The 14,076-nt window shown below is 43.0% G+C and overlaps 1 protein-coding gene across 5 annotated transcripts in view; it reads left to right on the top strand.

Moving 5' to 3' along the window:
* The window catches only part of fmnl3 (formin-like 3), a 38,597-nt gene that overhangs the window by 1,503 nt on the left and 23,018 nt on the right, over positions 1-14,076 (top strand). The gene's annotated exons all lie outside the window — the stretch shown is intronic.

Genomic DNA, 14,076 nt, shown 5'->3' with positions numbered 1-14,076 from the left:
TATTAATAACTTTAGTCTTATTTCAAACAAATACCAAGCATTCACTGGCTCCTGCAATGTGAGGATAGAATAGATTATCTGAATGGCATTTCTCACATGTATAGACCATCTTATTAATTTAGATAGATTTTCAAAAAAAAAAATTGTTACATGCAGCTTTTTAAAGATTTTCACAAAGTATTGATCTACTTTTGTGTGGCTGTAAATAGCAGAGTAGCACTGGTTCCCAATTTAGGAGTTGGGTCCCCTCCCCTGAAGGACTGCTGCCAGTTGATGAATCCCTTTTTATATCACTGTTTTAAAACAAATTGCTTTTGGCAGATCCAAATCCAAATGCATGAAGGACTCACTTGAAAGCCAACATGCTCTGATTTGTAAACATGTGTTGATTTAGTATCGAGCTAAAACACAACATCAGCTGAAACACTGAGAAAACAAAAATCTACATTTGTTTCTTTCTTTCTTGGTCATATTTCAGTAGGATTAACAAGGTCATGCTCAACCCCACCTGTATGAAAATGACCAGATATTTTTTCTATCAGGTCAATTAGATCTGTGTAAAGTTTCAGACCTGTGGGCCAAACTTTATGAGAGATTTTAGTTTGGGGTGTCAGTGACTAATTAGAGACATTTTTTTCAAAAAATCTGTTGGGGTAAATTGTTGTGTTTGTCTTTGTTTGCTCAAAATGTAGCTTTGTTTTCTTCTCGGTGATGACTACAACACAGGTCTTGTAAAACAGAAAGTCCCACAGATCAAAAACTCCGACTGTGAAAGAACCCAGAAAAACCCAGCTCTGCTAATTTATTCTTTTCCCCTCTTCTGGGCCTCTAAAAGGAGCGGGTCAACATTTGGGGAAAATAGTCCTGCAGCTTTCCTTGTGAGAGTGATAGATGAGAAAACATCTCATATATTTCTGTCAAGGCTACAGACTACAGCCAGCAGAGGTTTAGCTTAGCTTAGCATAAAGACTGCAAGCTAGTGGAAACCATTAGCAAAGCTCTCTCTGAAGTTAACAAAGCCTGCCTACCAGCACATCTAAAGCCTGCAAATTCACCCTTTACGTCTATATGGTTTCATCCTTACAAAAAACCTGTGTGTGTCATTGCTTCATTATCAAACTGAAGAACCGGCCCTGACTGGAGAGCTGATGGCATGTAGCTACTGGTGTTATGAAACAGCTACATCAGAATGCCACATTGGCCTTTTCACAATGACTGGTAGCTTATCAAAAGAATAACACGGCCTTTTATTCTCAGTTGAGTAACATTTGAGGAGTGAAACGTTACTCTCAGCACTCTCTCCACCCCTGCAATGCTCCACTCACATCTAAACAGAAAGCTCGGTAACATCACCGCACCTTCAGAGCCACGGGAGCATGAGAACACGCGAGGACTCAGCTTAGAGAGAATATTCTACCTGTTTATTTTTTGTGTCTCGCAGGTGCTTATTTTGTTCCTCCCCACTCCACATTTCAGCGCAGCCACACCCGGCCTTGATTTTCAGATGTTTAAGACCTTAATTACAGCATCAAGCAGCAAGGAGTCCTCACAGCACTACTCACATCAGTCTCGTAAACTGCGTGGACCCTCTGTGTTTCTGGGATATCGGCTACAGGGCGAAGCCCCTCGTATGAAGCGAAGAGCACTGCAAAAAGCCATTCGCGGGCCTCTTGCTAACTGCTGTGTTGTTACGTAAGCGCCGTTGTGTCAGCTCAGAGTCGTGTCTTCTCCATTGTTTTTGGGCGCTTTTAGATGGATGTTAAGGTTTTTCCATGTGACTGATGGGACTGGTAGTCATCGCGTTTCCCATAAAGGAAAAATATCACCATACATCCTGCCCTGGAGGCTGGAGCAGTCTGCTGTTGTTTGACTGCCCTGCGACACACACTCAATCCCTGTTATTATGTTCAGCCGGGCAGAGAAGATGATTTCTATGCAAGAGGCCGTAGACTCAACATTTTAGACGTGTTTTTTTTTTTGTTTTTTTTGCCTGGGAGAAGTCCTCAAGCTCACTGTATCCACCCCACCCTAACCCCGCAGTAGCTCCAGATTTCCTTCACTTTGTGGGATAAGGACAACATGTGTGTATATTTTAGTGTTCTTATCAGACAATGGTCCTCTCTCCGCCCTGCTCGCCCCTTGTTGCGAGATAAAGGTACATCAAACGCCTCAGTCTACAGGGTTGGAGCTCCTCAGGAAGAAGAGGCCATGGATATGTTGTCCGGTCGTGGCTATAGATCCTCCTCCTCCTCCTCCTCCTCCTACCTAAGCATCACACATGCCAAAAATAGTCTGAGAGACATTGCTTCTTCTAAATTGAGCAGATTTCAGAGGCATTTTTTGGCCTCAAAAATAACTTTCCATAAGTGATATTTTGAAATGGGTAATTTCCCCTCCGCTGGACCGCTTAATGTCTCCTCCTGCACGATGGCATGCTGGTGCAGACGGATGTGTCTGCATCTGCGTGGCAGGACTGCCCTCTCCTCTCAGACGCAGCTCGCAGACGTCCCAGAGGACTGACAGCAGCCCATAATGATGTCATGGGTGCAGCAGCCTTCGCCAGCATAGTAATAACCCTGAGCTAATGACTTTAACAGGGCAGCTCTACTGTAGATGGGTTGAGGGGAGCTGGAGGAAGGGGCCAGACCCCTGGGTTAGCTCCGTCTGCTTCATGCGGTCTGCTAATAAAATGCCTGGGTCAGTTCTGAGCGGCGGCATGTGCTAAAGGCATCGTCTCCTCCGCGTCTCTTTTGTCCAGCATCCTCAGAAACAGCCCCAGCTCTGTCTTTTGTGGCTGGAAACAGCTGCCCGGCATTTTCCTTTCTTCGATTTAGAGGGGAAGTTGCATTGTAGCCAACGGTCGCTGTGGTTGGTTTGCTTTACAATACAAACTGTGTTCTTACACGCTGCTACAGGGTGCAGAACATGTCGTTAGTTCAGATGATACATATCTACCTGGACCTCAAAGCCATATATCTTTGTCACTGGCAGAATTCTCTTGACCGTTTTTGCTCTTTTCCCCCTCTCTTTGTCTTTTGGAACCTGTCATTGACTCACGCAGTCAGTTGTTTCCTACCTTCCCATTCCCTGAATTCACTCTCACTATGAGTCCAGTCTAGGAAATAACTTTCTCCAAACGACTCTGTCCTTTACGAAAAAACGTTGCGAGATGAGTGACTGGCATTTTCAAAGGTGCGCGTCTGGCCTGGGATCCTCTTTCAAAGTGCCCGAGCACCAATCCGCCACCGGATTCCTGCGGTTTAGTCTAGGCTGAGGCCACAGGAGAACTCAGAGTGGGGAAAATTCCCTTTGAACTGGCGGCCTGCCACTGTTCTTGGTTGTAATGACTTTACCAACATTTTTAAAACAGCACACACATATTTAAGAGCTGTTACGGGAGCAGTGTGGGATTATTTTCACCACTTGATTGCACTGAAAGCCATCCTGACTGAGTAGTCTGACTCTGCTCAACTTCCCACATCTTTTCTCCTCTCTGTCGTTGAGTTGCATCACGCGTCGCAGCTTTCCTTTGAACGTTTGGTTGTTCAAGAGCGATGTCTCGCCATCAGCCCACTGCAAATGTTGGGAAAACTACAGATGAAAAAGTTGAGTCAGTGGTCGTAAAAGCAGACATGCTGACAATGTGACTCCAGCGCCCTGGCTGACATCACTGCGATTTGAAGCCTTAAGAAAGCTGCAGCGTCTGATAGATGCCACTCATGTGGAACTAATGGAGTCAAGCTGTGCAATGTGTTTATTGGACATAAAAACCTAAATCATTTTTATTTGTTTGATGGCAGTTGCAGTTTATTTATGGGGCTCTACCACTCCCTTTCTCACACACATCATCACGTCAGTCCTCCTTTCTCAAAGAAGAAAATGGGTTTGTTACGTCACTTAAGTTGGAAGAGCGCATACATCTGGCTCAGCCACCCACCACCATGTCCCAGGAAGAGGGGGATTATGGGAGTTGAGTACACAGAGTTAACTTGTTTTAGAGCAGCAGTGCAGACGGGGGGGGGGGGGGGTGGATTCAGCACAAGGCTGTCCACCTGGCGCTCTCCACCCTGCGGCTATGAATCCCCCAATCTGGTCCAGCCTTTATGGGGAGTTTTAGTACTTCTCCACTTATTTATATGCAGTTATTTTGGAAAGTGGAGGTCAGGTTAGATATAACATATTGAAGAGATGGTCATCATCTTGGAACAATTTGTTTTCTTTTCATAATCTGCTGGTTCATGGACACCATCACTCATGTAAACAAAAAACCTATTAGCCTAAAATCGAGTAATCGTGGTGAAAAAACACACAAAGTAACAGTATGTTTTCATTGCTGTGTGCATGAAGGAATTCTGTAAACTTATTTTCGACAGTCATATTCATAGTTACAGCTTAGATGATGAAAAAGGCTTCAAGCGTCTGGTAATTGTTAATTTAGGTGTCTTGAAAGTGCTTAAATGTTGCTCTTCAAAAGCTGTAGGAACCTTGTCACTACTTGAGCTGTTATATTTGGTTTCTTTAAATTAAAAAGTGTGAAAACCAGAAGTTGTGTTCGGACAGACGCAGGCTAGCTATTTCTTTTTGCCTTCCAGTCTCCAGTCTTCGTGCTAAGCTAAGCTAGCTAGCTGCTGGCTGTAGCCTCATATTTAGCATACAGATATGAGAACAGTGTTAATCTTCTCACATAACAAGCAGAGTATTTGCCAGAGCAAGACAGAACAACATGGATAAAGTGCAAGTAATATGCGTTTTGTTGTCCTTTTAGCTTCCTGTCCGTTTTTCCATTAGCAATCTCCTCCCTCCTCTTCACATCACCAAACTTGCATGACTTTTTTCCCGAGGCTGATCTTTTTGCCTCCTTCTTTTCTGCAGTTTTTCTCATTACTTAGCTCGTTCAGTGGTATAAGCGGTCACCAGGAATGCCAGAGCTGGTAGCTTATCCTGTTGTGCCAGCTCAGCCAGCTTGATTGCTGGCTTGGCACCAGAACAGGAGGATCCTGCTCTCCGCATGCTGCCGAGCAGACAGGACCGTCTCTTTATGGAGTTCTCTGTCCTGATTGGATGAAGTGCGCAGGGATACTAGAAAGTGTCTCTTTCACTTCACGAGTGGGGCGACGAGAGACATAGGTTACTGACAAAACAGTTAATACTCGTGGGAAACAAAGCTAATTAACACTCATTTTAATGATTCAATAAGAACCAACAGAACTGAACCAACCACTAGCAACTACTCAGACTTGAGCTGCTAGTTCACATCACGGAAAATGCATCATGTGCACAAAGTGTGCATCTGGGTCATCTTTGCAAAAACAGCTGTATGTGTCTGCCATTTATATGCATATGTAAGTGGGTTTTTTGGGGGTTTTTTTGGTATGTGCATGCATTTGTGCGTGACAGTGGGGGTTTGCATGCTGCTCCAATGCAGCTGCACTAAGGCTGTAGGTTGGAGAGGTGGTTTCCTCCTCAATACAATGGGGACTCTGTCAGTCAGTGTTGTTTTAGAAAGGGGGCCTCATCCCCTGGTGCCTTTTGTGCCGCTGCGCTCTTTTTACGCGGACGCTCGGAAGAACCGCTGTAAGCCCTTTTAAAGAGCCAGTGGATTGCGGCTTGATGCCGCCTCCCCTACACGCCGGTGACGTGATGTCATTATTTCCCAGGCCTGCTTTAAATAACACATAGTAATGTTTCTTAATGATTTGCCGAGACTTTTACTTCTGCTTTGGTTTTTACAGTTGTGTTTCAAGTGGATGAAATCCTTGAGAAACAAAGGGGAACTTTCCGACTGCCTGACTTCTGGTTCTTGTTCCTCTTTATTTTTGTTATCACCATTTCCCCGTCCCTTAAAGACAGACCTCCAAGACAGCAGGTCCTTACAAAGTTCAGCTCAAAACCTGTACTGCCACACCATTCAGGCACAGATTTGTCGCCCTTTTTCTTTGGCTGACCTTCATCTTTTTAACTGGGCAGTGTGTCAAAAGGCCCGACCGGCTTGAGTTATGAAGGCATTCGTGTACCTGCATTCCTGACATTCCCTGTGCATATCATCTGTTGGCTGGGGCTTCCCTGGACCTTGTATGGACGCACAGAGGAGAACAAACAGGATGTTCGCAACGTAGGAATGACTGAATGCCTCCGATTCACCACCAATTGTAGTATTTATTTATAACTCGGTCCTCACGTAGCTCACATCTTTGTTTGTGCTCACATTTCCTCGATACAGTATGTTTAAAAAAAAAACAATACTGGATGATATAGTTGTCAGGCGGTGCGATTGCTGGAATAGATTTATATTGCTGTTGTTTTGGAACAAACACTTCCCAGATAAGCTCTTGTAAACAAGACACACATTTCAAGTTTGCTCACGTTTGAAGCTTGAGGAACATCTGGCTACAGAAGCTCAGGACATTTTCAGCTTTATCTCAGCCTCTGTGATGATAACGGTCTCTCGCTTGAACCCAGCTATCAGCGCTGGCTATCACTGTTATGTCACTGGGTAAATAAACAGATTAGCAAATGGGTTCTGAGAGGCGCTTCTTGATTTATCAAGCCAAGAAATGGCATTTCACTAACTTCCTGTTGGCCGTGGAATGTCCATTTGGTTTCTTCTTCTAAAGAAGGGACCAGAGGGAAATTTGTTTCTCTCAACACAGCGACACAGAGGTCGCCAACTAGAAGATGTGAGTTCATGGGAGAGGAGAGGAGGCTTCAGGGTGCATTCAGGCCAAAGAAGGGAATGAGGGCAGAGACGGCTAACAGAGTCTGAAAACCTCACAGCGCATCTTTAAACTGTGTTTGATTTAACACTCCATGATTTGAGTTGTAACGCTACTCAAGGGACGTTTCAGCCATTAGAATGGTTATCAAATTCACAGGGGGCAGCCTATCACCTGCTGGTATCCACTGCCGTTAGCTAGTTAGCTCAGTTAGCCCAGTTAGCTGTGAAGCTAGCAGCCCTATTAGTTAACTCTTCCAAGACCAGGAGCTAGGAGCAACAGGAATGTTTGTGTTTATGTGCTACCTTCAGCAGACATCTCTTAAGCACAGTGTGTCTTTGACATAATGCCAATATAACATTGTAATCAATTTACATGTATTTAAAAATAGGATATAGGACTGTATTTTGGGAATAGATTAAGTTAGAAATTGAACTAAATAAAACATCTTTGTAAGTGTAATATGTTTGAGTTTTAGACTCTTGTACAGACAAAACTGTCAATATGAATGTTTCACTTTGGATGATAATCAACACTATTTTCTCATATCTAAACTTAAAGATGAAATACTCAATTTAAAGATGTCACCTTGAGCTTTAGGAAAGATAAATTGAAATTCTCTCTGATGTATTCCTCTAAATATAATTTTATGAAGATTTTTAACAGATTTATCTATAGTTTAAACATCTCAGTTTTTAGCCCCAATCGATAGCTTATCATAAAGCTACATTTACTAACACCAGCTTAAGAGTTTAGGTTGTTCATGTTAATTATGGTCGTGTTACATTGTTATGACTACGCTACTTTCACTACATGCTTTAAGTGAATTGAATGTGGTTTGGCCTCCGGTTCTACGTTTGCATCTAAATGAGGTGTGTGCCCTTACCTGTTATGTTAACACCTCAATAAACAAGCTCAGCTGACTCTGTTTATATATTAGCTATGTAAACAATGACCAGTATCAGGAGGAGTGGGGAGGGAGGGGTGCAAACATCACCTCTCCGCCTGTAAGAAAAACACCTCTTCTCTGCTCTGTCCCTCCCACCTTCAGTCCTTAGGGGAGCTGGTAGCGTCTTCTTTGCTGGGCCTCCTCTGGTCTTCCAGCATCTTTGTGCAGGACTCATGCTTTGTTGTGATGCCTGGTTCGGGTTACCTGGCAAAAAGGGTGATAAGGTGATCGGGTGTCTGCTCGCAGAAAGAAGGGCAGTGTTTTCTCACACTCTGCTCTGTTGCTTTCAATTCAGGGAGACTTATCCGGGAGATTGGAAAACACCTTGAGTTCATTTTGAATACACATAAACACATTGTTGGAGTGGCCGTGCAGAAAGGCACACGCTCTCGTATTACACGTAACAGCTATCGTACGGACTTGCCATTACTCAGGGCAGTTCTTTTGATTTCCTGAAGAGTAGAGGAAGTCCCTGCAGCCCCGTGACGACAGCAGCCTCTCATCCTGTCTCCTCTCATTGTGTTGCAGTACTGAGGAAAAGGAGGAATTCAAATAACAAAACTGACAGTCGTTAATGAAAAGCTAGTGATGCTGTCATCGACTGATTCACACTTGCTTTTACCATGAATGATGTCATTTAGTACGACCATGTGTCTTGATGAGCCCCACCTCATGTGGTCATAATCCACTACTGTATATGTGTGCGTGGTTTGTACACTATGATGGAGAGACGCCCAGAAGTTGGTTCTCTATTTACCCTTCCTGCCCTGTGATGATTACTCATTTCTTATTTTTTTTTTCTCAGAGGGACACATTTATCTTGAACTATATCCAGCCACCTCTGGCAAAGAAACTGGTGCATCACTTACTTTTCTCGTCGTGAGGGCCTTATTATGCTCAGTTAATATGCTTAAAGAAAACATAGTCATGCCAGGTCCCATATTCATTGTGTTTTCTTTGCCTCCTTGTTGGCTCTGCTTCCTGATAGGGATCAGTGGCCTGTCTCTTCAGACAGTGCCCTTCATTAAAGGGCTCCGGGTCTTATCTTCCCCCTGACTGGCCGGTCTTGTGTTTTCCTTTGTTACCGGATCATTCAGGCGCGTTCAGAAATGTGTTGCTCTTTCATATACAGCTGAGGTGCTCTGAAACAATAAACGGTGGTGGTTTTATTTCTGTTAAAAGAGAGCCAGACAAGGATTTTTCTCCGGTATAATTATTCCATAAGGAAGTGGTGAGCAGAAGATGTTTATGGAAGCCCATTTCCACCCATTTGATGAAGAACACCTGTACATCATAATAATAACCTTCGCAAAATAATCACAGTTAAAAGAGACGCTAACTCGTTATTTTGAAGTACAAAGGCATTATTTTGAAGAAGCTTCTCATTATAATGACTTACAAGATTTTGTTTTTTTAGCAGCCAAATGAAATTACAATGTCAACCTGTTTCTTTTCCTGTGAAAAGTCCAGTAGGAGTCACAGGACTAACATAAGCTGATCCATGCTTATTTCCTAAGAGTCAGAGCGTCTTTCATTTCTGGCATCAGCTGTTTAAGGACTTACACAAACAAAATAATTAAATTAGCCTCGAAGTCTCTAAACTTGCAGCTAAAAGGTTTTAATTTAAAAATGATGTCACTTGTCTACAAATCAATTGATGGGTTAGGAATTTACTCAGGCTTTATTAGTTACAGCTTTAAAGGAATAGTTCAGTGTTAATGACACTCTTTCCTCTTCTTTTTGTCTTCTTCTTTCCTAAATAAGAAGTTACATATTGGTACTGATCGTATCTGTTCATCTTGTACTGGTTGTTTAACACTCATCTGTGAAGCACATTGAATCGCCATTGAATAGGAAATAACCTTTGCTCGAAGAAATAAATCACCCTGCTTTGTCCTGAGTGTGTCTTTTGAGCTCAGTGCATTGTTTTCTGAGACTCTGAGTCCTCTTTGATTACACTTCCTGGGCATCTTACAGTTCGGTCGTATCGCAGGTTCCTGGACCCCACCCTGATGAGCAGACGCTCACACTTGTTAGGAGTAAAGAGGGCTGTCTGGGCCTCAGCGTCCGAGCTGCCACAGGCTCTGTCCGGCAAAGTGTGCTCTTCAGCCGCCCACTCATTTCCCTCTGAACTGATGACAACTAAGTCTGGCCTGTGTAAACTTATCAAAATAGATTTAAAAAACACAAGCTCTGCTGTTCCGACCCGCCGAGGGAGCACAAAAGAGAGAATCATGAATGCGTGTGCTTAGCAAGTGTTTCAGTCTGAAAATGAGATTTGGATTGGATACAGCAAAGCACAGTGCAGTGTTTTAGTGTGGTGTGTGGTGGCGTTGTATCTTATCCTGACTGAACGTGTGAAGCTGTGAGAAAGATCAGGGGGAGGAAACATCCCGTCACTCTTTTCCATTTGTCTCTGGTGGGAGCTGCTGTCTGGAGTAACAAGTCCTAGCTCACCTCAAGGCGTGTTGTAAATCAGCTCGGATTAGAAAGCCGTCCACTTTAGGGCAGATGCAGTCGCCCTGTTGACTCTAACATCTCTGCAGCATCCCCCCCTCTCAGCTGTGGGGGTCTGTGCGTGACTTGAGCACTCGGCCGAGTCCCTGATGGCCCTCTTGGACTCTCCATGCCTCCTTAACCTGCAACCTGACCCCCTCAACTACTTTAACTGTTGAGTCTTTAAAACCTCCGTCTTCCTTTGTCAGTGGCTCAAATGTCTCTCTGTTTAAGAGTTTATGCCCTCTCTGCTGATTGGTGTTACTGCTGCTCTGAAATCTTCTTTTACCTCCAAAGAGTTTGGCCCATTTGTTGTTTTATTCCTTTGTTTCTTTTTAAGTTTTGTTTTTCATCCCAGAGCTGCAGTCTTACACTTTTTCCCCTGGTGTTCAACTGATGTGGCTTTAGAGCAAATACCGACACCAATTATTAGTTACCAAGGGGACTGATAACTGATATTTGGAACCAATACACATTTACAGTAAATTATGGAAATCTCATTGTGAGAATTTAGAACAACCAGCGATTGAATGTATACTTGAGTATGTTCTGAATACTTCCTCTCCGCCACATTTTGGAGGCAAACGTTATAATATAATCCACAACATTTATTCAGGAACTTGAGTTACCAGTTCTTTTGCAGATTCAGATCACTCAGTGCTGACAGGCTATTACTTGTGACGTGTAACAAATCAGATAGTGTCTACAGGCAGAGAGAGGCATAAAACTTTCAATATAGTGTCAAAAAATAAAGGAAAGTGTGCACATTAACATATTCAAAATCCTGCTTTGACCAAAGCCCGATTGTGTCCAGTTGACAGTGATATAAAACAGAGAAAAGCAAAAAGAAAACCTCACAGTCAAGGGGCTGAAGCAAGAGAATGTTCGGTATTTTTTTTTTTTTTTTTGACCAGACCACTGAGTCTGAATTAATGTTGGTCCATTTTTTTTGTCAACCAACTCCTCACTAATCCTCTCCAATTGTGTTTAATCTTTTATAGCTTATGTCAATGCATCTACTTGTTTTCTGTAACTGAGATTTATGTGCAAAAAAAAAAACCCTCCACATCAAAAGCAAAAAAAGATGAATAGTATTTGTTGTCTTGTAACAAGTTTAACCATATTAGAGCCTGACATAGTGGACTATTTCATCCGGTATCCAGTGGCTCTGTTTGCAAACTCTGCCTCCTGTTCTGCCTCACAATGAGGGCCAAACGATTGGAGCGATAGTGTTGATAATAGAACCAGTTCGTCTGGTTGTGCAGAGTACTGGTGTCGTGTATTAGCCGGATTTTGCTCTTACACAGCAGCACCAGGGGGCATACGCTGACCCTGCCCACTAACCTATTGTTAGCGATCTTCTGCATGAGGAAAAAAAAATGGCTCAAATGTCAAAGGATGGGAATGGCACGGCACCAAATCAAAACAAAGCTCCACATTGAATCCTTTGCCGAGCCAGTCTCAGGTCAAACACGAAAAGGCCTCGCTGGAGGAGAGGGTGCGTGGGCAGCATGGCGACATAACAAGCACCGCACATTTTTTGGCGTTTCTGTAGTATTTTACTCCCCAAATGGCCCTGTGAAGCCGCTGCTCCCTCTCTCCCGTGAAATAGCTTCTTTTCTGGCTTCTTATAAACACAGGAAGCGTGAGATTGTATCGCTGTGGGAGAAAGTGAAATGAAATTAGCTAAATTGGGTTAGTTGGCTCAAATTACCCAAATCTAGTCAGAAGGGAAACATCCCCTATGCTTTTTGCCTTGTCGCAGGGGAAACATCTTCTCCACTCCCCCCCTCTGACATTCAAGGGAATACAGTTTGTACCCATATGGAGCTCTACACATCTGCTCACAGTCCCACCTGTATTTGTTTACATTACCTGAGGCTCCAACTGACAATGAGCAAACAGTATTGGATATCAAAGCTCACAATGGCATTTAGATTTACACTTTTTTTTTTTTTTTTTCACTTCTGATTAATGTTTGTATTACTGAACCCAGATGACAGTGGGCAGGTTTTGGCTTCATGTTGCTCTTTTGTCTTCACTAAATGGATGAACATCTGCGTGTCTGCTCTGCATGTTTTCCAGCAAGTCAGAATTACATTACCACAACAGGAGACGTTGCTCCTTGCTGGTTTGCCCCACAGTTCTACTTTATATGCACGACTGGCTGGGAAGACAAGGAAACCAGGCTTTGGACCTGGACAGATCCTGGAGTAGATATCTGGGCTGATGTGTTCATTTACCCTCGAGGTGTTTACATCAGGTTTTTAGCCCATGGAGCATTATCTGGAGAGTACTGAGGTCCAACTTTTTAGTGTCACGTAGTAAATACGGGCTGCGAAGATTTGATCATATATCTGTTAATCTGCTGATTATTTTCTTGACTGATTAGTTATTTAATTTGTCTATGAAAGGTCAGATCCCAAAGTGAAGCCTTCAAATATGAATTTGTTTGACCAGCAGTCAGAAACATAAAGATATTTAGTTTACAGTGATATACAGAAGTGGTAATCATCACATTTTCATTCGAGAAGCTGAAACCAGCAGATATTTTACTTGAAAAAACAACAGAAACGATGAATCCATCATCAAAATAGTTGGCAATCGACCATCCATTAATTAACTAATTATTCTACGTCAAATGTAAATTGTAATGATTCTTATTCAAATGAATTAATAGTAATAATAATTTGATATACCTTAAACCAATAAGTTGACATCACTTACTGCAGTTTGTTATTTACTATGGTCATAACAATGCTAATTAAAGGACTTCATGTCTAATTAATTCCATCACTTTAATTAAATCGTAGGTTGTACACTGTCTTTTTCAATTCACTGTCACAGATACAGATGGGAGGAACTCCTCCTCACCTCCTTGTGAGACTTGACTAAACACTGTTGTCGGTGAAATTTCTCCCAGGAGAGACGGAGGAGGAGAGAGTCAGACAAGAGAGAGAATTTACTGCTATAAACTACTACTATAAACAGGACACATTCCTGCTGTAATTCTGGACATCTGGTATGCATGTTGCCTCTCTCCTCTCTCCTTGCGTGGGATTCATAAAGCAGGTTATGTCAAAGGCCCCATATGTGCAGTTAGATCCTGCTATAGCTTTGTCAGGCATGTCTGTGGTATCTGTGGACTGTTTAAGGTTGCTGCACGTGTTCTTGAGTATGCTTTGGAATTTCTAATTGCAAGAATCTGTTATTTAATGCAAAATTATTACTCAGCTCCATGAAATGTTTCCTTTACCTCTGACCTCAGTCCTCTGCAGGCAGCATGATTCACGATGTGCTGATAGAGTGAGCAATGTGGTCCCGTTGTGGAAAACCATTTTTAAAATACTCAACATGTGATATTCCATCCATGTCATTTTCCACCTCCAGCGGTAGCAACATGCCAGTGTGTGTGTGTGTGTGTGTGTGTTAACGTCACATCTGGCCTGGGATGGGTTAACAGGGTGTTGCGTTTTAGACGGGAGGCTGAGTTATGGCTGCAGGTTAGAAGTCAAGCTGACAGGCCGTTTGTGGCCGGGCTTACGGGGTTCTGTTGATGCGGGTGTAAATGAGGGTTCCCAGTGCAAACAATCCCTCATGTCTCTTCAAAGAGAAACGCTGAGGCGATCAGTTTCAGGGGCTGCTGGCAAGCTCCCTCATATTGTTGCGCTTCCTCATTTTTAAGATTTCCGTGTCGACCCCTGTTTACAAGCTCTTGGCTCAGTCAAGGAAGCTGTTCATCAAAAACTTGTCAGTTTGTTTATTTATTTTTTTTACAGTCGTCAGAAGGACATAAAATGCTTAAACGGTTGGTCTCCAAACACAAATTAGCGTATTTAGGGTTTAATTTGAGCCGAAGTTAACTGGCCGCCTCAGGCTGTGTCGTGTGGTGTTCAAGTGTTTTTATGGGTGGATTAG

The sequence above is a fragment of the Acanthopagrus latus genome, chromosome 7 (assembly GCF_904848185.1).
Source record: "Acanthopagrus latus isolate v.2019 chromosome 7, fAcaLat1.1, whole genome shotgun sequence".
Taxonomy (NCBI): domain Eukaryota; kingdom Metazoa; phylum Chordata; class Actinopteri; order Spariformes; family Sparidae; genus Acanthopagrus; species Acanthopagrus latus.
Note: the sequence above shows the minus strand (reverse complement) of the source record. Positions and strands in the feature narration are given on the sequence as shown.